Here is a 19,325-nt window from a genome sequence, read left to right as displayed (position 1 = left end):
TTTTTGTGCCAGTACCATGCTGTCTTGGTGATCACAGCTTTGTAATAAAGCTTGAAATCAGGCAATGTGATGCCCCCAGTTTTGTTTTTCTTTTTCAACATTTCCTTAACAATTTGGGGTCTTTTCTGGTTCCATACAAATTTTAGGATTATTTGATCTTTGAAAAATGCAGGTGGAATTCTGAGTGGGATGGCATCAAAAGCATAGATTGCTCTAGGCAGTCTAGATATTTTAACAATGTTTATTCTTCTGATCCATGAGCATGGAATGCTCTCTTTTTTTTTTTTTTTCCTTCAATTTCTTTCATGAGTGTTCTGTAGTTCCTTGAGTACATATCCTTTACCTCTTTGGTTAGGTTTATTCCCAGGTATCTTATGGTTCTTGGTACTATAGTAAATGGAATGGATTCTCTAATTTCCCTTTCTATATTTTCATTGTTAGTATATAAGAAAGCAACTGATTTCTGTACATTGATTTTGTATCCTGCCACATTATTGAATTGCTGTATGCGTTCTAGTAGTTTGAGGGTGGAGTCCTTTTTGGGTTTTCCATATAAAGTATCATGTCATCTGCAAAGAGAGAGAGTTTGACTGCTTCTTTGCCAATTTGAATGCCTTTTATTTCTTTCCATTGTCTGATTGCTGTTGCTAGGACTTCTAGTACTATGTTGAACAACAGTGGCAAGAGTGGACATCCTTGTCATGTTCCTGATCTCAGAGGGAAGGCTGTCAGCTTTTCCCCACTGAGAATGATATTTGCTGTGGGTTTTTCATAGATAGATTTTATGAAGTTGAGGAATGTTCCCTCTATCCCTATACTTTGAAGCATTTTAATCAGGAACGGATGCTGTATCTTGTCAGATGCTTTTTCTGCATCAATTGAGAGGACCATGTTTTTCTTCTCTCTTCTCTTATTAATATGTTTCATCACATTGATTGATTTGTGAATGTTGAACTACCCTTGCATCCCATGGATAAATCCCACCTGCTCATGGTGGATAATCTTTTTAATGTACTGTTGGATCCTATTAGCTAGAATCTTGTTGAGAATCTCAGCATCCATATTCATCAGGGATATTGGTCTGAAATTCTCCTTTTTGGTGGGGTCTTTGCCTGGTTTAGGGATCAGGGTAATGCTGGCTTCATAAAAAGAGTCTGGGAGTTTTCCTTCTGTTTCTATTTTTTTGAAACAGCTTTAGGAGAATAGGTATTATTTCTTCTTTGAATGTTTGGTAGAATTCTCCAGGGAATCCATCAGGTCCTGGACTCTTGTTTTTTGGGAGGATTTTGATCACTGCTTCAATCTTGTTACTAGATATTGGTCTATTCAGGTTGTTAGTTTCTTCCTGATTCAGTTTTAGACGTTTATAGGTTTCCAGGAATGTATCCACTTTGTCTACATTGCTTAAGTTATTGGCATATAACTGTAGATAATAATTTCTGATGATTGTTTCTATATTTCCTTGGTGTTGGCCATGATCTCTCCCTTTTCATTCACAATTTTATTAATTTGGGTCCTCTTTCTTTTCTTTTGGATTAATTTGGCCAGTGGTTTATTGATCTCATTGATTCTTTCAAAAAACCAACTTCTAGTTTTGTTGATGTGTTCCACTGTATCTCTAGTTTCTACCTCATTGATCTCTGCTCTAATCTTGATTATTTCCCTTCTTGTGCATCGGGTTGGCCTAATTTCTTGTTGAATTTCCAGTTCTTTAAAGTGGAAAGAGGGCTGATGTATTTTGGATTTTTCAATTTTTTTGAGGGAGCCTTGGATGGCTATGTATTTCCCCCTTAGGACCACCTTTGCTATATCCCATAGGTTTTGGACAGATGTGTCTTCATTCTCTTTGGTTTCCATGAATTGTTTAAGTTCTTCTTTGATTTCCTGGTTGACCCAAACATTCTTAAGCAGGGTGGTCTTTAGCTTCCAAGTATTTGAATTCCTTCCAAAATTTTGCTTGTGGTTGAGTTCCAGTTTCAAAGCATTGTGGTCCGAAAATATGCAGGGGATAATCTAAATCTTCTGGTATCTGTTGAGCCCTGATTTGTGGCCCAGTATATGGTCTATTCTGGAGAAAGTTCCATGTGTGCTTGAGAAGAATGAGTATTCTGTTGTTTAAGGGTGGAATGTTCTGTATGTATCTATGAGGTCCATCTTGTCCAATATGTCATTCAATGCCCTTCTTTATTGATTTTCTGCTTGGATGATCTGTCTATTACTAAGAGTGGCATGTTAAGATCCCCTATTATTAATGTATTCATATCAATATGACTCTTTATCTTGATTAATAGCTGGCTTATGTAGTTGGCTGCTTCCACATTGGGGACATAAATATTTACAATTGTTATATCTTCTTGGTGGATAGACCCTTTAAGAATGATGTAGTGTCCTTCTGTATCTCTGACTACAGTCTTTAGTTTAAAATCTAATTTATCTGATATGAGAATCACTACCCCAGCTTTCTTTTGAGGCCCATTGGCATGAAAGATGTTTCTCCATCCCTTCACTTTCAGTTTGGTTGTATCTTTGGGTTCCAAGTAGGTTTCTTGTAGACAGCATATCAACAGGTCCTGTCGTTTTTATCCAATCTGCAACCCTCTGCCATTTTATGGGAGCGCTTAGGCCATTTACGTTTAGAGTGATTATTGAAAGATACCTTTTTATTGACATCATGTTGCCTGTGAAGTCCTTGTTTCTGTTGATTGTCTCCATAAATTTCTGTTCTGTGTCACTCTTGGGTTCTTTCTTCTTTTATGGAACACCCCTTAATATTTCTTGTAGTGCCAGCTTGGTGGTCACATACTCTTTTAAACCTTGCTGGTCCTGGAAGCTCTTTATCTCTCCATCCATTTTGAATGTCAGCCTTGCTGGATAAAGTATTCTTGGCTGTATGTTCCTCTCATTTAGTGCCCTGAGTATGTATTGCCAGTCTTTTCTGGCTTGCCAGGTTTCTGCGGACAGGTCTGACATTATTCTGATGGACCTTCCTCTGTACATAAGGAATCTCTTCCCCCTAGCTGCCCTTAAAACATCCTCTCTGAATTTATGAGTCATGAATTTCACAATTTCCATGTGTCTGGAGGTCTTTCTAGACTTGTTGATCTTGGGGGCTGTCCTCTCTGCCTCTAGGACATGAACACTTGTTCCATTGCCCAGATTGGGAAAATTTTCATCCAGAACTTGTTCAACTATATCTTCTAGTCTTCTCTCTTTCTCCATCCCCTCAGGGATCCCAGTAATTCTGATGTTGGGATGTTTCATGGCATCATTTATTTCCCTAATTCTGTTTTCATGGCTTCTAAGCTGTTTTTTCCATGCCTCTTCCTGATCCTTTTTCTATATCAGATTGTCCTCTAGATCACTAAATATTTCTTCTGCCTCCCTTACCCTAGCTGTTAGAGTACTTAGAATAGGTTGGATCTCATTGATAGCATGTTTAACTTCTTCCTGGGGCAGCTTCACTTCTGCCTTTAGAGATTCTATGTTGTCACTAATGGTTTTCTCCAACCTAGCATTGCCTGGATAATTATTACCCTGAATTCCCTTTCTGACATACTGTTTATGTCCATATGCAATAGTTCTGTGGCAGAGGGCACAATCTCTGAATTTTTCCTCTGTTGGGTGTTCCTCCTGCTAGTCATTTTGATGTGAGGTGGTTGAGGGGATGTATAGCTGAATATATCAACCACAATCCAGGCAAGGTGCACCCTGGAAGGCTTTGGAGCAATCGGAGGTCACCCCCAAAAAGAAAGAAAAAAGAAAAAAAGAGAGAAAGATAGAGAGGGAAAAAAAAAAAAAGAGTAGACCCAGCCAGAATGAGCCCCAAAAGTAAGATTTATAAGGTATACAAACAAAAACAGACAAACAAAAAGACTGACAAAAGTAAATGACAAGAAAAAAAAAAAAAGAACCCAGCCAAAATGAACCCCAAGAATAAGATATATATATAATACTAGAACAAAAAGATATACACAGAAACACTGACAGAAGAAAAAGATGGGAGGGTGGTTATAAATCTTGGATGTGGGTGAGGAAGGTTATTTTGATTCTTCCTGGGTGTATCTTGATATCTTTGTTAAAGGACTCAACTTTCCAGAGATAAAGGGAGATTAACACTGGTTTATATATAGGGGTAGTATTGATTAAGGAAAGAGGATTACCTTGAAGCTTATCTCTATATGTATATTAAAAAATAGAAAAGAAAAAGAAAAACACAGGTATATTTATGAAAAAAGTTCAAGTTAAAAGGTTATTATGGAATATGTTGTATTGAACCTCTAGTTGTAATGGTAAGTAGGTTAAAAGAATTAAAAAGAACAAGATAGTGAGAATGAATTAAAAATAAAAGTTGTATCTATGAAATATACAGGTTTTAGGGCAATCCTGGGAGCTTAATATATTGTTTCCCCCTCATGTTGGGGTTTTACGGTTTTGGGGGGACCCTGTGGTGGTTGTCCTCTCATTCTTTTGGCTGGCTTTCCAGGAGAGGGGCCTGCCGCATTGTCTTTCAGTCAGTCTTGCTTGGGTTGAGTCCTCCTGCCCTCTATCACGGGTCTGGGCTCTGTGGAAACCAGTTTTTCAGGTTTTCTTTCTTTGGTGGCTTTTTTGCAGCTTTTCAGAGGTTTCGTGGAAAGCAAACTGCACCCAGACCTCCGTCTCAGAGAGAAGACTCAGTCTGCTCCCCTCTGGGTGGTCCAGAACACACAGACTCCCCCTCTGCAAACTCCACTGAGCCATGCAAACTCCCACAGGCGGTGCATGTCCCCAGCCACCATCTCAGGGATCGCCCAAAACACCCACTTGTCTCTGCACCCCCGTGCTACTAAAACTGCGAGTGGTATTGGTCCAGGGAACTCGCTTCTGGTGGCTGCCTTTTGACTGCTATCTGGCTATTTGGGGTCCAGACCTCACCGTTGTGCAGGTCGCTGCCAGGGAGCAGGGTGGGGTGGTGTTCCTCACCAGAGATCTTTCAGGCCCAGGCTGGGAGCATCCGGACCCTTAGCCAGTCCTAGAGACCGTTGGCCTGTGCCCACAGGGAGCTCTCTCAGGCACTGGCAGGGAGTGCAGTTCAGACCCTGGTCACGCAGTGCCCACAGAGGGCAAAAGACTGTAGCTCTAAAAAGCAGTGGCTGGCGCCACATCAGACTCCCTTCATGTAGGGGTGGGAGTGCACCTAGCCCAGCAGTGGTACAAGCTGCACAACCTCGGGGACTCTGGGACTAGGACCTGGAGGCTCCACTGCACTCTCTCTGGCACAGGTGGTCGCCCGCGGTGGCTGTCCTGGACCTGTGCCCATGATGGCCCGATTCCACAAGCTGCCCCTTAAGATCTTTTGTGCTTTTTGAGTGCTTTTAACCAGACTCCAAGTTAATGCTGGTCCCCAATCACAGGGCACTTTCATCTTGGGGTATTACTTTCCAATGGGTCACTTCTGATGGCTCCCTCCCCCTTCTGTTTATCCTCCAATATCAGTCTGATGGTTCCCACTCCACTTTACCTCTCCACTGGCGTCTTCTGACCCTGCAGAAATCCAGAAGTGTATAATCCTACATCTCAGGCTGATTTCATGGGTGTTCAGAGTGTTCTGGTAGATATTTAGCTCACTTTAGGGTACCGGTTGAAACAGGGTCTTCTACATCTCCTGAAATCCTACTTTTTGATGGAGCAATTTTAAAGAGGGAGGTGAATAGGATTGGTAAGGGAAGTCAGTGAGGAGATGCCATACATATTTTAAAAAAAATGATTATCTACCTCGATGGTTACTATCAGTTTAAATAGTTGAACACATATTATAATGCCTACTTTTTGGGGAATCTTTTAGTATTTTCATTTACCCATATATACATATGTATATATGGCTAGTCTGCTTTTCAGAAAATTAATTTTCATATGAACTTGTATTATATTTGGAAGAAAGAGCATGAGCAGTGTGTTATGAACTTTGTATGTGTTTTCCCTTTTTTTTAAAGCATTTTTTTATTTTTTAAAGATTCTTATTTATTTATTTGACTGACAGAGATCACAAGTTGGCAGAGAGGCAGGAGGAGAGAGAGGGGGAAGCAGGCTCCCTGCTGAGCAGAGAACCCCGATGGGGGCCTCCATCCCAGGACCCTGAGATCATGACCTGAGCTTAAGGCAGAGGCTTAACCCACTGAGTCACCCAGGTGCCCCATGTTTCCACATTTTAACCACCATCTCTGTCCCTTATTTCCATTACCAGTTTTGTCACCCTGGTTCACATTCTCATTGGCATATCGGAATAGACCTGTAATTGATTTCTCTCCTTGAAGGTCAGCTTTCCAATCTAGTGTACATACTGCTGCTAAACTCAGCTTTCTTAAGCACTGTTTTAGTCCTTTCATTTCATGCTTCTGTTAACAACCTCTCAAATGTCCCCATTTCCTACTCCATTGAGGATAAAACCCTAAGTACTTCAAAGATTTCCACATTCTGATCCCAAAGCAGCTTGTGCTACTTCTAACAGTATTTCCAAATATGATGTCTCTGCTCTGTCCTCACATTGACACACTGATGGTCAAGTTCGGCCTGTAAATTATCTTCATGTTTATTTATTTTTTAAATCTACAACATTGTAGAAGAACTATTGCACATAAAAATCCAGATTTCCAGGCCTTGTGTAAGATTAGATTATCAGACTTGAGTCTGGACCTAATGTCATCCAAGGTTATGCTGTTGATGAATCCTGCACTCTTTGCCTTGAGCATTGCTCTCACTTCCTCCTTTAATCCCTTAGTGGCAACTTAGTATCTCTTGTATTATATTTACCATGATCTATTTTTAGTTAGTTACTTGCTGTTTTACCTGGATTATAATCTTGTTTGGGATTAGAAGACATATTTTACAGTGTTCCCCTTATAACACCATGAACACCAGATTATTCTCATAGAAAGTGCTTTAAAAATATTTATCAAATACTAATATCTTTGGGCTCCTGGCAAACTTGGTTTGCAATAATGACTGTTGGACATTTAATCTCATTCTGTGTCCCATGTTTAGCAAAACTCCAGGTTATCTGAACTAATAATATCAGTACCTCTCATTCCCTTTGCAGTTTGGTGTTACAGATTGTGAACTTCACAATAAAATTTAAGTTATTCTTGTCACTGTCCTACTTTCTTTGAGCTCTAAAACATAGTTCAGTGAGTGCACCTAGATGATGGGTTATTGACGGCATTGCCACGGTCAAATGTGATAATTGAATAAACATATTTGGGAGATAAATTGAGAAAGTTTCTGAAGAACTTGTATTTATAGGAAGGACCTTCATGAGACAAATATAATTTGAAACACATGGGGTTTGCCAGCACTTAGTGTATTTTGGCAAATAGTCAATACCACAATAACCATTTAAACAATATAAAATGTCATGATAAAAGTTAGTAGCTGCATGTTAAAAATAGACTTGGCATCTTGGGAAGAATACCAAAGGCTTTTTTATTTTAATGCATTTACTCTCTGTAGCATTTAGTGCCTTAAACTTAATCACAGGATCTTCCGTTTGCACACATAAGCTTCTGAATAAGGACTCTGTACACAGTTAGCATACTGGTGCTTTGAGAGGGAGCAGCTCTCTTTGAGGGGTTTCTAGGATCCCTCTCTCTGACAAATGTTCCCTACATCCCTCTCCCTCCTCCATCGCTGTCTTGTCATGTGATGGCAAACTTGGAAGTAACATGTATGGGGTGACAGGTATAAGATATAACAGTGTTCCTGCTTGGAAAGGGGCTGTTTAAGAGCATCACCAGCACCTTACTTGAGTAAGAAATAAACCTTTTTATTAAAACACTATGATTTTAGAATGTACTGTTACTTTCACATGGCAGAGACTATACAAATGAATAAACTACTTAAAAATATTTTATTTCTTTATTTGACACACACGGAGGTGGGGAAGAGCACAAGCAGGGGGAGCAGTAGGCAGAGTGAAAGGGAGAAGCAGATGTGGTATTTGATCTTGGGTCATGACCTAAGCCAAAGGCAGATGCTCAACTGACTGAGCCTCCCAGGCACCCCCAAATCAATAAACTACTTTTTTTTCTAACATAGGAAATGTACATGTTTCAATAAAAACTGTGACTAAAAAAATATGTATCTCAATATTTCATCTAATGGCCATGACATAGGCATGGGAATGAGAAGGATGTCAAGGTCAAGTGGTGAAGGGCAGTTAGGGAAGGAATATTAAGATCAATACTACAAAATCACAAAGCCCAGTCCTCAGTTTTCTTCCCTGTTATAAATTTTCGCTCATTCACCTTCTGACCCCTCACAAAATCTCTGGACCTTTGAGCATTTATTCATTTTAAAAAATTAAAATATTTTAAAGTATATAAAGTAGTAAAGGAAAGAGCCCAAGCATCCTACTTAGCCAAATCAGTCTTATTTATTTGTAAGAGGAATTTATATTTGAAAATTTTTAAAGTATACAGATAACACTATTTTTTTCCAGTTTGACACTATCTTTTTTACTTTGTAGATAGGGTCTTTTCCTACACAGAAGTCTTTTTTTTTTTTTAATTTTATTTATTTATTTGTTAGAGAGAGAGAGTGAGAACAAGCAGACAGAGTGGTAGGCAGAGGCAGAGGGAGAAGCAGGCTCCCCGCTGAGCAAGGAGCCCGATGTGGGACTCGACCCCAGGACGCTGGGATCATGACCTGAGCCTAAGGCAGCGGCTTAACCAACTGAGCCACCCAGGCGTCCCATCCTACACGGAAGTCTTAAAGGGATTTTTTTTCCCACCACATCTGGTCTTCCTATATGGTTTCTGGCTTTAATCTCATGATTAGAAAAGATTATTTTTTTCCTTCTCAAGATGCAATTCTGTGTCTTAGTCTATTATTTTTAAGATTTTTACCTTTTAATCCTTCTGGAATTTATTTTTATATATTTTGAAAGCTAGGACTTTAACTAAATTCTTTTTCCATGTGAATATTCAGCATCCTAATATGCTAGAGTCAATGATTTGTACTTTCCCAGTGATTCAAAATGGTGCCTTTATCATACATACAAGGGTCTATTTTTGACTCACTGCTATGCTTCACTGATACATTTTTCTATTCCTGTACTAGTTCTACTTTGTTTTAATACATTTATATTTAATATAATATAATATGTTAGAGCAAATCTCCTAATGCTCACCATTATAATTTATTTATATCTTCTTTGCATCTTTCAGCAATGTTTAAGAAGGTTCTTTATGCAGAATCTTTCACACTGCTTATTTAGTCCCAGACTTCATTTATTGCTTATTCAATGCTATTGTGAATAGGGGCTTTTTCTTTATATATTTTTTAACTGGTTATTACTGCTTTTAGGAAAAGTATACCCACACACATCTGTGCATGTGTTTATGCATGTCGATTGTTACTAGACACCTTAACTAAGCTTTCTTATTGCTTCATAAAGCTCTTCAGTTGATTTTTGGAATTTCTGAATTAAAGAATTTACATGCACAAACAACAATAGTTTCATTTTTTATAACACTTACCTTTCCTGATTCATTTTCTTTTCTTACCACATGGTTTAGAATCTCCAAAATAATGCTACATGTTGTGGTAAAACCTGCTATCTTTCTCATTCCTTTAATGGGAATGCATTTAGTGCCATTATACTAATACTAATACTAAATGTCATTATACTAATAAACAATAGTACTATGCTTATTCTTATATAAAGAATGATTTTTAATTACATTAAGACAATTTTCTTCTATTCCTACTTTACTAAAAGCCTTTTAAAAAAAATCAAGAAGAGATGTTAAATAGTATGGTGTTATCTTAATAATTAAGAAAATGAAAAGAAAATGCTAGATTAAAATGGATTGCCAAAGGACATTTAATTTTTTAAATCTCCTTTACTATGTTTTTCTTAAAGATTGTTCTACTACCCAGACAGCGCTTGACTGGTCCTGGTTTACCAAGCTACTGCACATAAATTCTCAGTATACCACACACTGATAGTTTGCTCCTACTGGTATGAGCACAGCAGGTTTGGCTAAAAAAGAATTTTGGGGTTGGCAGATTTTTGTTTTGGACTCTAAAGAAAAGTCCCCCCCTCTACCTGCTACCCTCCTTTCCATTGAAATGATCCTGTTTTTTTCTCCTCTGTAATGGATTGAATAGCCGTGTAACATTTATTATCTTTTTTGTAGCTTATTTGGTATGTGATTGAAGCATTAAGAATGTGAAAGTCTCATTCAATCTCATCTTCATTAGCAAATGAAAACAAGACAATCACCTACCTTGGAGAAGATACATGGGTACACAGTCTGTGTCCAGGTATAGAAGCTTCCGTTCTGATACTTATTGTTCTCCTAAAATTAAAAATGAAACAAAAAGTTGTAATGGCTCAACTTTAGAAAAATATTCCTTCACCTCACTTCCTAGATTTTTAAAGGCTTCTGTTAAGGGGTTGCTGGGGGCGGGGGCATGTTTACTGGTCATCTCATTGTCTCTCATTATCATGATCACCATCGATTTCCAAATCTATTTTTTCACATTTGACGGTATGTTTCCAAACCCAAATTTATGCACATACAGCTTTAGGAATTCCTGGTGAATAGCAATCCATTTACGAATTTGGATAATTATATCATAAATGTGGAGATTTTTATAGGTTAAATAATGTGCTGTTTTGCCCACTAATTGTTTCATAGGGGTTATGCATTACAACTAGATTTCCATTTATAAACCTGAGGCATCATAAATATTCAATAAAAGTAGATTCTCTGGGATATCTAGGAGTAGAGAGCATATAAATTGCTCAGTGACAAGAATTACAGGTTTTTAAAAATCAGCAAAGGATTTTAGAGATTATCTCCATTCTTTTCATGTTGCAGGTAAGGATGGATAAGGTTACACTAGTTGATCTCTAAATAGGAATTCTGTTTCAATTGCCTTTTCTCGTTAAAATGCTAGTATCAGTCACTGAAAGGTGGCAAAGATTGTTGAGCCCATATAAAAGATTGTCATGCCACCAGTGATTTACTAATGTACAATATTTCTATGCACATATCATATAGACTATTGGTAGATTGTTGCTTATAGATCAGAGTAAACATTACTGAAGACTTCTTTATGTTCTCCATGCATAACTTTCTGGGACAATGACCTGGATGAGTGTCACTTCGCTATTTACTATATAACATATTTTCTGTACAAACTTCAGAAAAAATCTGACTCTTGTCAATATGAAGATTAATATACAGAAAGACATAATTTAGTTTCAAGTTACAAGAAAGAGATCTTTCTGAATTATAAAAGAGATGTACTTATAAAATTAAATAGATATTGTCTGACACATTTTTCTAGAAATGAAATTTCAGCCCATAAAAAATAGAATAGTATGTTCCATTAATCTAAAAAAAAAAAAAATCTGCATTTAGAATACTAAATTCATTTTCTTAGTCTCTTATTACAGCTGCTTCTGATTTCTCAGTAAGCCTGAAATATGAAACATTGGTGGGGAAAAGTGAAGGAGGTTATATTTGGGTCTTTAAATGCAAAGTTGAGAACAAATCAATATTTTCTCTTTACTATTAGATCTATGTTAGAAGGTATATATCTTTTAATTCATATATATATTCCTTCATATATATATGTATGTAGGTATAAAGAGAACCCTATATAGACATCTCAGAAAAACATTTAAGAGAAAGATGAAAATTGTCCCAAAAATATTATGAAGGCCCAAAAATACTAATAGAATTTATCTCAATCAACAGATGAAAAAATTGACAGTGAGTAGCAGTATCACCAAGGCCGTTATCACCAGTAGTTAATTGATTGTATAAATGAAACTGTACCTAAGTGGTTTGTTTTACAAAGATGTCATCTTGCAATGAAGTTGGAGAAAACTTAAATATAAATAACACAAGAAATAATGATTTCTAAGCAGGCAAGTGATCCTGTAGTCTGTCTTTCCTAAACTGTGTCTTACTCCATCCTAAATTATTTTTCTTTCATCTAATAGCAATATGAAAATGTCAATTGAATTTTTTCTCCTAAGGACCTTGTTTCCTGAATGTTGGTGGCCAGCTGAGATAAGTTCTTGTCATCTTTCTTTCAGATTTTAGCTTATTTTACACAGTGTTTGAAGATGTTAAATAATTTTAGAAAAACAGTTCATTTTTCAAAAGAAGAAATTACAGCCCAAAATACACATACTAAATTGGTTGGATCACAAGGCAGGAAATGGAGTGCTTTATACATCTGAATTCTTGAGTATTTAGCTGTGCTTAGTTTTTCTGAGCAGTTGCCCTACTCTTAAGAGAAGCTAAGAAACAGCAGGGCTGTTTGAGATAATTACATAGTACACTCGACTCTAATTCATATACAGCCATCAAGTTTTTATAGGTTCCTATTTGTGATGCTATAACTAAGGAGTTTTTTTTTTTACAGTTTTCAAGTCAAATTCCTATCTTTTGGGGATTATAATTCAGTTATAAAATGTTTCTCCTAGACTGGAACTCAATGTATAAAGTCTTGGCCAGAATAAAAACATTATTAGAAATTTCCATAAATGCCACTTACACTTTGTAAAATAATAAAACCATATCGTTAGGACATACTCAGATGTGACTTATAGTTATGTGTTTCTTATTTCCTTGTTACTTGTTTATGTATAAGTATGTTCACCTACCTTTTTAAAAATCGGGCTTTTTTATTATACCATTCAGATTACATTATTAAATAAATTTTAAAAACAAAACATTGATTTTTTTATTTGCAAATACTTAAGTATCAAACCCTAACGTATAACGTACACAGTTCATTGCAAAGTTAAGTGTACAGAAGTAACATTTTATATGACCAAATGGGTTTGTAACATGTATGAACTCTTTATGTAATAGTGTGTGTGTGTGTGTGTGTGTGTGTGTGTGTGTGTGTGTGTGTGTGTGTTCTCTGACTACAGTCTTTAGTTTAAAATCTAATTTATCTGATATGAGAATCACTACCCCAGCTTTCTTTTGAGGCCCATTGGCATGAAAGATGTTTCTCCATCCCTTCACTTTCAGTTTGGTTGTATCTTTGGGTTCCAAGTAGGTTTCTTGTAGACAGCATATCAACAGGTCCTGTCGTTTTTATCCAATCTGCAACCCTCTGCCATTTTATGGGAGCGCTTAGGCCATTTACGTTTAGAGTGATTATTGAAAGATACCTTTTTATTGACATCATGTTGCCTGTGAAGTCCTTGTTTCTGTTGATTGTCTCCATAAATTTCTGTTCTGTGTCACTCTTGGGTTCTTTCTTCTTTTATGGAACACCCCTTAATATTTCTTGTAGTGCCAGCTTGGTGGTCACATACTCTTTTAAACCTTGCTGGTCCTGGAAGCTCTTTATCTCTCCATCCATTTTGAATGTCAGCCTTGCTGGATAAAGTATTCTTGGCTGTATGTTCCTCTCATTTAGTGCCCTGAGTATGTATTGCCAGTCTTTTCTGGCTTGCCAGGTTTCTGCGGACAGGTCTGACATTATTCTGATGGACCTTCCTCTGTACATAAGGAATCTCTTCCCCCTAGCTGCCCTTAAAACATCCTCTCTGAATTTATGAGTCATGAATTTCACAATTTCCATGTGTCTGGAGGTCTTTCTAGACTTGTTGATCTTGGGGGCTGTCCTCTCTGCCTCTAGGACATGAACACTTGTTCCATTGCCCAGATTGGGAAAATTTTCATCCAGAACTTGTTCAACTATATCTTCTAGTCTTCTCTCTTTCTCCATCCCCTCAGGGATCCCAGTAATTCTGATGTTGGGATGTTTCATGGCATCATTTATTTCCCTAATTCTGTTTTCATGGCTTCTAAGCTGTTTTTTCCATGCCTCTTCCTGATCCTTTTTCTATATCAGATTGTCCTCTAGATCACTAAATATTTCTTCTGCCTCCCTTACCCTAGCTGTTAGAGTACTTAGAATAGGTTGGATCTCATTGATAGCATGTTTAACTTCTTCCTGGGGCAGCTTCACTTCTGCCTTTAGAGATTCTATGTTGTCACTAATGGTTTTCTCCAACCTAGCATTGCCTGGATAATTATTACCCTGAATTCCCTTTCTGACATACTGTTTATGTCCATATGCAATAGTTCTGTGGCAGAGGGCACAATCTCTGAATTTTTCCTCTGTTGGGTGTTCCTCCTGCTAGTCATTTTGATGTGAGGTGGTTGAGGGGATGTATAGCTGAATATATCAACCACAATCCAGGCAAGGTGCACCCTGGAAGGCTTTGGAGCAATCGGAGGTCACCCCCAAAAAGAAAGAAAAAAGAAAAAAAGAGAGAAAGATAGAGAGGGAAAAAAAAAAAAAGAGTAGACCCAGCCAGAATGAGCCCCAAAAGTAAGATTTATAAGGTATACAAACAAAAACAGACAAACAAAAAGACTGACAAAAGTAAATGACAAGAAAAAAAAAAAAAGAACCCAGCCAAAATGAACCCCAAGAATAAGATATATATATAATACTAGAACAAAAAGATATACACAGAAACACTGACAGAAGAAAAAGATGGGAGGGTGGTTATAAATCTTGGATGTGGGTGAGGAAGGTTATTTTGATTCTTCCTGGGTGTATCTTGATATCTTTGTTAAAGGACTCAACTTTCCAGAGATAAAGGGAGATTAACACTGGTTTATATATAGGGGTAGTATTGATTAAGGAAAGAGGATTACCTTGAAGCTTATCTCTATATGTATATTAAAAAATAGAAAAGAAAAAGAAAAACACAGGTATATTTATGAAAAAAGTTCAAGTTAAAAGGTTATTATGGAATATGTTGTATTGAACCTCTAGTTGTAATGGTAAGTAGGTTAAAAGAATTAAAAAGAACAAGATAGTGAGAATGAATTAAAAATAAAAGTTGTATCTATGAAATATACAGGTTTTAGGGCAATCCTGGGAGCTTAATATATTGTTTCCCCCTCATGTTGGGGTTTTACGGTTTTGGGGGGACCCTGTGGTGGTTGTCCTCTCATTCTTTTGGCTGGCTTTCCAGGAGAGGGGCCTGCCGCATTGTCTTTCAGTCAGTCTTGCTTGGGTTGAGTCCTCCTGCCCTCTATCACGGGTCTGGGCTCTGTGGAAACCAGTTTTTCAGGTTTTCTTTCTTTGGTGGCTTTTTTGCAGCTTTTCAGAGGTTTCGTGGAAAGCAAACTGCACCCAGACCTCCGTCTCAGAGAGAAGACTCAGTCTGCTCCCCTCTGGGTGGTCCAGAACACACAGACTCCCCCTCTGCAAACTCCACTGAGCCATGCAAACTCCCACAGGCGGTGCATGTCCCCAGCCACCATCTCAGGGATCGCCCAAAACACCCACTTGTCTCTGCACCCCCGTGCTACTAAAACTGCGAGTGGTATTGGTCCAGGGAACTCGCTTCTGGTGGCTGCCTTTTGACTGCTATCTGGCTATTTGGGGTCCAGACCTCACCGTTGTGCAGGTCGCTGCCAGGGAGCAGGGTGGGGTGGTGTTCCTCACCAGAGATCTTTCAGGCCCAGGCTGGGAGCATCCGGACCCTTAGCCAGTCCTAGAGACCGTTGGCCTGTGCCCACAGGGAGCTCTCTCAGGCACTGGCAGGGAGTGCAGTTCAGACCCTGGTCACGCAGTGCCCACAGAGGGCAAAAGACTGTAGCTCTAAAAAGCAGTGGCTGGCGCCACATCAGACTCCCTTCATGTAGGGGTGGGAGTGCACCTAGCCCAGCAGTGGTACAAGCTGCACAACCTCGGGGACTCTGGGACTAGGACCTGGAGGCTCCACTGCACTCTCTCTGGCACAGGTGGTCGCCCGCGGTGGCTGTCCTGGACCTGTGCCCATGATGGCCCGATTCCACAAGCTGCCCCTTAAGATCTTTTGTGCTTTTTGAGTGCTTTTAACCAGACTCCAAGTTAATGCTGGTCCCCAATCACAGGGCACTTTCATCTTGGGGTATTACTTTCCAATGGGTCACTTCTGATGGCTCCCTCCCCCTTCTGTTTATCCTCCAATATCAGTCTGATGGTTCCCACTCCACTTTACCTCTCCACTGGCGTCTTCTGACCCTGCAGAAATCCAGAAGTGTATAATCCTACATCTCAGGCTGATTTCATGGGTGTTCAGAGTGTTCTGGTAGATATTTAGCTCACTTTAGGGTACCGGTTGAAACAGGGTCTTCTACATCTCCTGAAATCCTACTTTTTGATGGAGCAATTTTAAAGAGGGAGGTGAATAGGATTGGTAAGGGAAGTCAGTGAGGAGATGCCATACATATTTTAAAAAAAATGATTATCTACCTCGATGGTTACTATCAGTTTAAATAGTTGAACACATATTATAATGCCTACTTTTTGGGGAATCTTTTAGTATTTTCATTTACCCATATATACATATGTATATATGGCTAGTCTGCTTTTCAGAAAATTAATTTTCATATGAACTTGTATTATATTTGGAAGAAAGAGCATGAGCAGTGTGTTATGAACTTTGTATGTGTTTTCCCTTTTTTTTAAAGCATTTTTTTATTTTTTAAAGATTCTTATTTATTTATTTGACTGACAGAGATCACAAGTTGGCAGAGAGGCAGGAGGAGAGAGAGGGGGAAGCAGGCTCCCTGCTGAGCAGAGAACCCCGATGGGGGCCTCCATCCCAGGACCCTGAGATCATGACCTGAGCTTAAGGCAGAGGCTTAACCCACTGAGTCACCCAGGTGCCCCATGTTTCCACATTTTAACCACCATCTCTGTCCCTTATTTCCATTACCAGTTTTGTCACCCTGGTTCACATTCTCATTGGCATATCGGAATAGACCTGTAATTGATTTCTCTCCTTGAAGGTCAGCTTTCCAATCTAGTGTACATACTGCTGCTAAACTCAGCTTTCTTAAGCACTGTTTTAGTCCTTTCATTTCATGCTTCTGTTAACAACCTCTCAAATGTCCCCATTTCCTACTCCATTGAGGATAAAACCCTAAGTACTTCAAAGATTTCCACATTCTGATCCCAAAGCAGCTTGTGCTACTTCTAACAGTATTTCCAAATATGATGTCTCTGCTCTGTCCTCACATTGACACACTGATGGTCAAGTTCGGCCTGTAAATTATCTTCATGTTTATTTATTTTTTAAATCTACAACATTGTAGAAGAACTATTGCACATAAAAATCCAGATTTCCAGGCCTTGTGTAAGATTAGATTATCAGACTTGAGTCTGGACCTAATGTCATCCAAGGTTATGCTGTTGATGAATCCTGCACTCTTTGCCTTGAGCATTGCTCTCACTTCCTCCTTTAATCCCTTAGTGGCAACTTAGTATCTCTTGTATTATATTTACCATGATCTATTTTTAGTTAGTTACTTGCTGTTTTACCTGGATTATAATCTTGTTTGGGATTAGAAGACATATTTTACAGTGTTCCCCTTATAACACCATGAACACCAGATTATTCTCATAGAAAGTGCTTTAAAAATATTTATCAAATACTAATATCTTTGGGCTCCTGGCAAACTTGGTTTGCAATAATGACTGTTGGACATTTAATCTCATTCTGTGTCCCATGTTTAGCAAAACTCCAGGTTATCTGAACTAATAATATCAGTACCTCTCATTCCCTTTGCAGTTTGGTGTTACAGATTGTGAACTTCACAATAAAATTTAAGTTATTCTTGTCACTGTCCTACTTTCTTTGAGCTCTAAAACATAGTTCAGTGAGTGCACCTAGATGATGGGTTATTGACGGCATTGCCACGGTCAAATGTGATAATTGAATAAACATATTTGGGAGATAAATTGAGAAAGTTTCTGAAGAACTTGTATTTATAGGAAGGACCTTCATGAGACAAATATAATTTGAAACACATGGGGTTTGCCAGCACTTAGTGTATTTTGGCAAATAGTCAATACCACAATAACCATTTAAACAATATAAAATGTCATGATAAAAGTTAGTAGCTGCATGTTAAAAATAGACTTGGCATCTTGGGAAGAATACCAAAGGCTTTTTTATTTTAATGCATTTACTCTCTGTAGCATTTAGTGCCTTAAACTTAATCACAGGATCTTCCGTTTGCACACATAAGCTTCTGAATAAGGACTCTGTACACAGTTAGCATACTGGTGCTTTGAGAGGGAGCAGCTCTCTTTGAGGGGTTTCTAGGATCCCTCTCTCTGACAAATGTTCCCTACATCCCTCTCCCTCCTCCATCGCTGTCTTGTCATGTGATGGCAAACTTGGAAGTAACATGTATGGGGTGACAGGTATAAGATATAACAGTGTTCCTGCTTGGAAAGGGGCTGTTTAAGAGCATCACCAGCACCTTACTTGAGTAAGAAATAAACCTTTTTATTAAAACACTATGATTTTAGAATGTACTGTTACTTTCACATGGCAGAGACTATACAAATGAATAAACTACTTAAAAATATTTTATTTCTTTATTTGACACACACGGAGGTGGGGAAGAGCACAAGCAGGGGGAGCAGTAGGCAGAGTGAAAGGGAGAAGCAGATGTGGTATTTGATCTTGGGTCATGACCTAAGCCAAAGGCAGATGCTCAACTGACTGAGCCTCCCAGGCACCCCCAAATCAATAAACTACTTTTTTTTCTAACATAGGAAATGTACATGTTTCAATAAAAACTGTGACTAAAAAAATATGTATCTCAATATTTCATCTAATGGCCATGACATAGGCATGGGAATGAGAAGGATGTCAAGGTCAAGTGGTGAAGGGCAGTTAGGGAAGGAATATTAAGATCAATACTACAAAATCACAAAGCCCAGTCCTCAGTTTTCTTCCCTGTTATAAATTTTCGCTCATTCACCTTCTGACCCCTCACAAAATCTCTGGACCTTTGAGCATTTATTCATTTTAAAAAATTAAAATATTTTAAAGTATATAAAGTAGTAAAGGAAAGAGCCCAAGCATCCTACTTAGCCAAATCAGTCTTATTTATTTGTAAGAGGAATTTATATTTGAAAATTTTTAAAGTATACAGATAACACTATTTTTTTCCAGTTTGACACTATCTTTTTTACTTTGTAGATAGGGTCTTTTCCTACACAGAAGTCTTTTTTTTTTTTTAATTTTATTTATTTATTTGTTAGAGAGAGAGAGTGAGAACAAGCAGACAGAGTGGTAGGCAGAGGCAGAGGGAGAAGCAGGCTCCCCGCTGAGCAAGGAGCCCGATGTGGGACTCGACCCCAGGACGCTGGGATCATGACCTGAGCCTAAGGCAGCGGCTTAACCAACTGAGCCACCCAGGCGTCCCATCCTACACGGAAGTCTTAAAGGGATTTTTTTTCCCACCACATCTGGTCTTCCTATATGGTTTCTGGCTTTAATCTCA

This window comes from Enhydra lutris, unplaced genomic scaffold (genome assembly GCF_002288905.1).
Source record: "Enhydra lutris kenyoni isolate GAN:26980312 unplaced genomic scaffold, ASM228890v2 scaffoldscaffold1, whole genome shotgun sequence".
In the NCBI taxonomy this organism is placed as follows: Eukaryota; Metazoa; Chordata; class Mammalia; order Carnivora; family Mustelidae; genus Enhydra; species Enhydra lutris.
The sequence above is the reverse complement of the archived record's forward strand: the minus strand, read 5'-3'. Positions refer to the sequence as shown.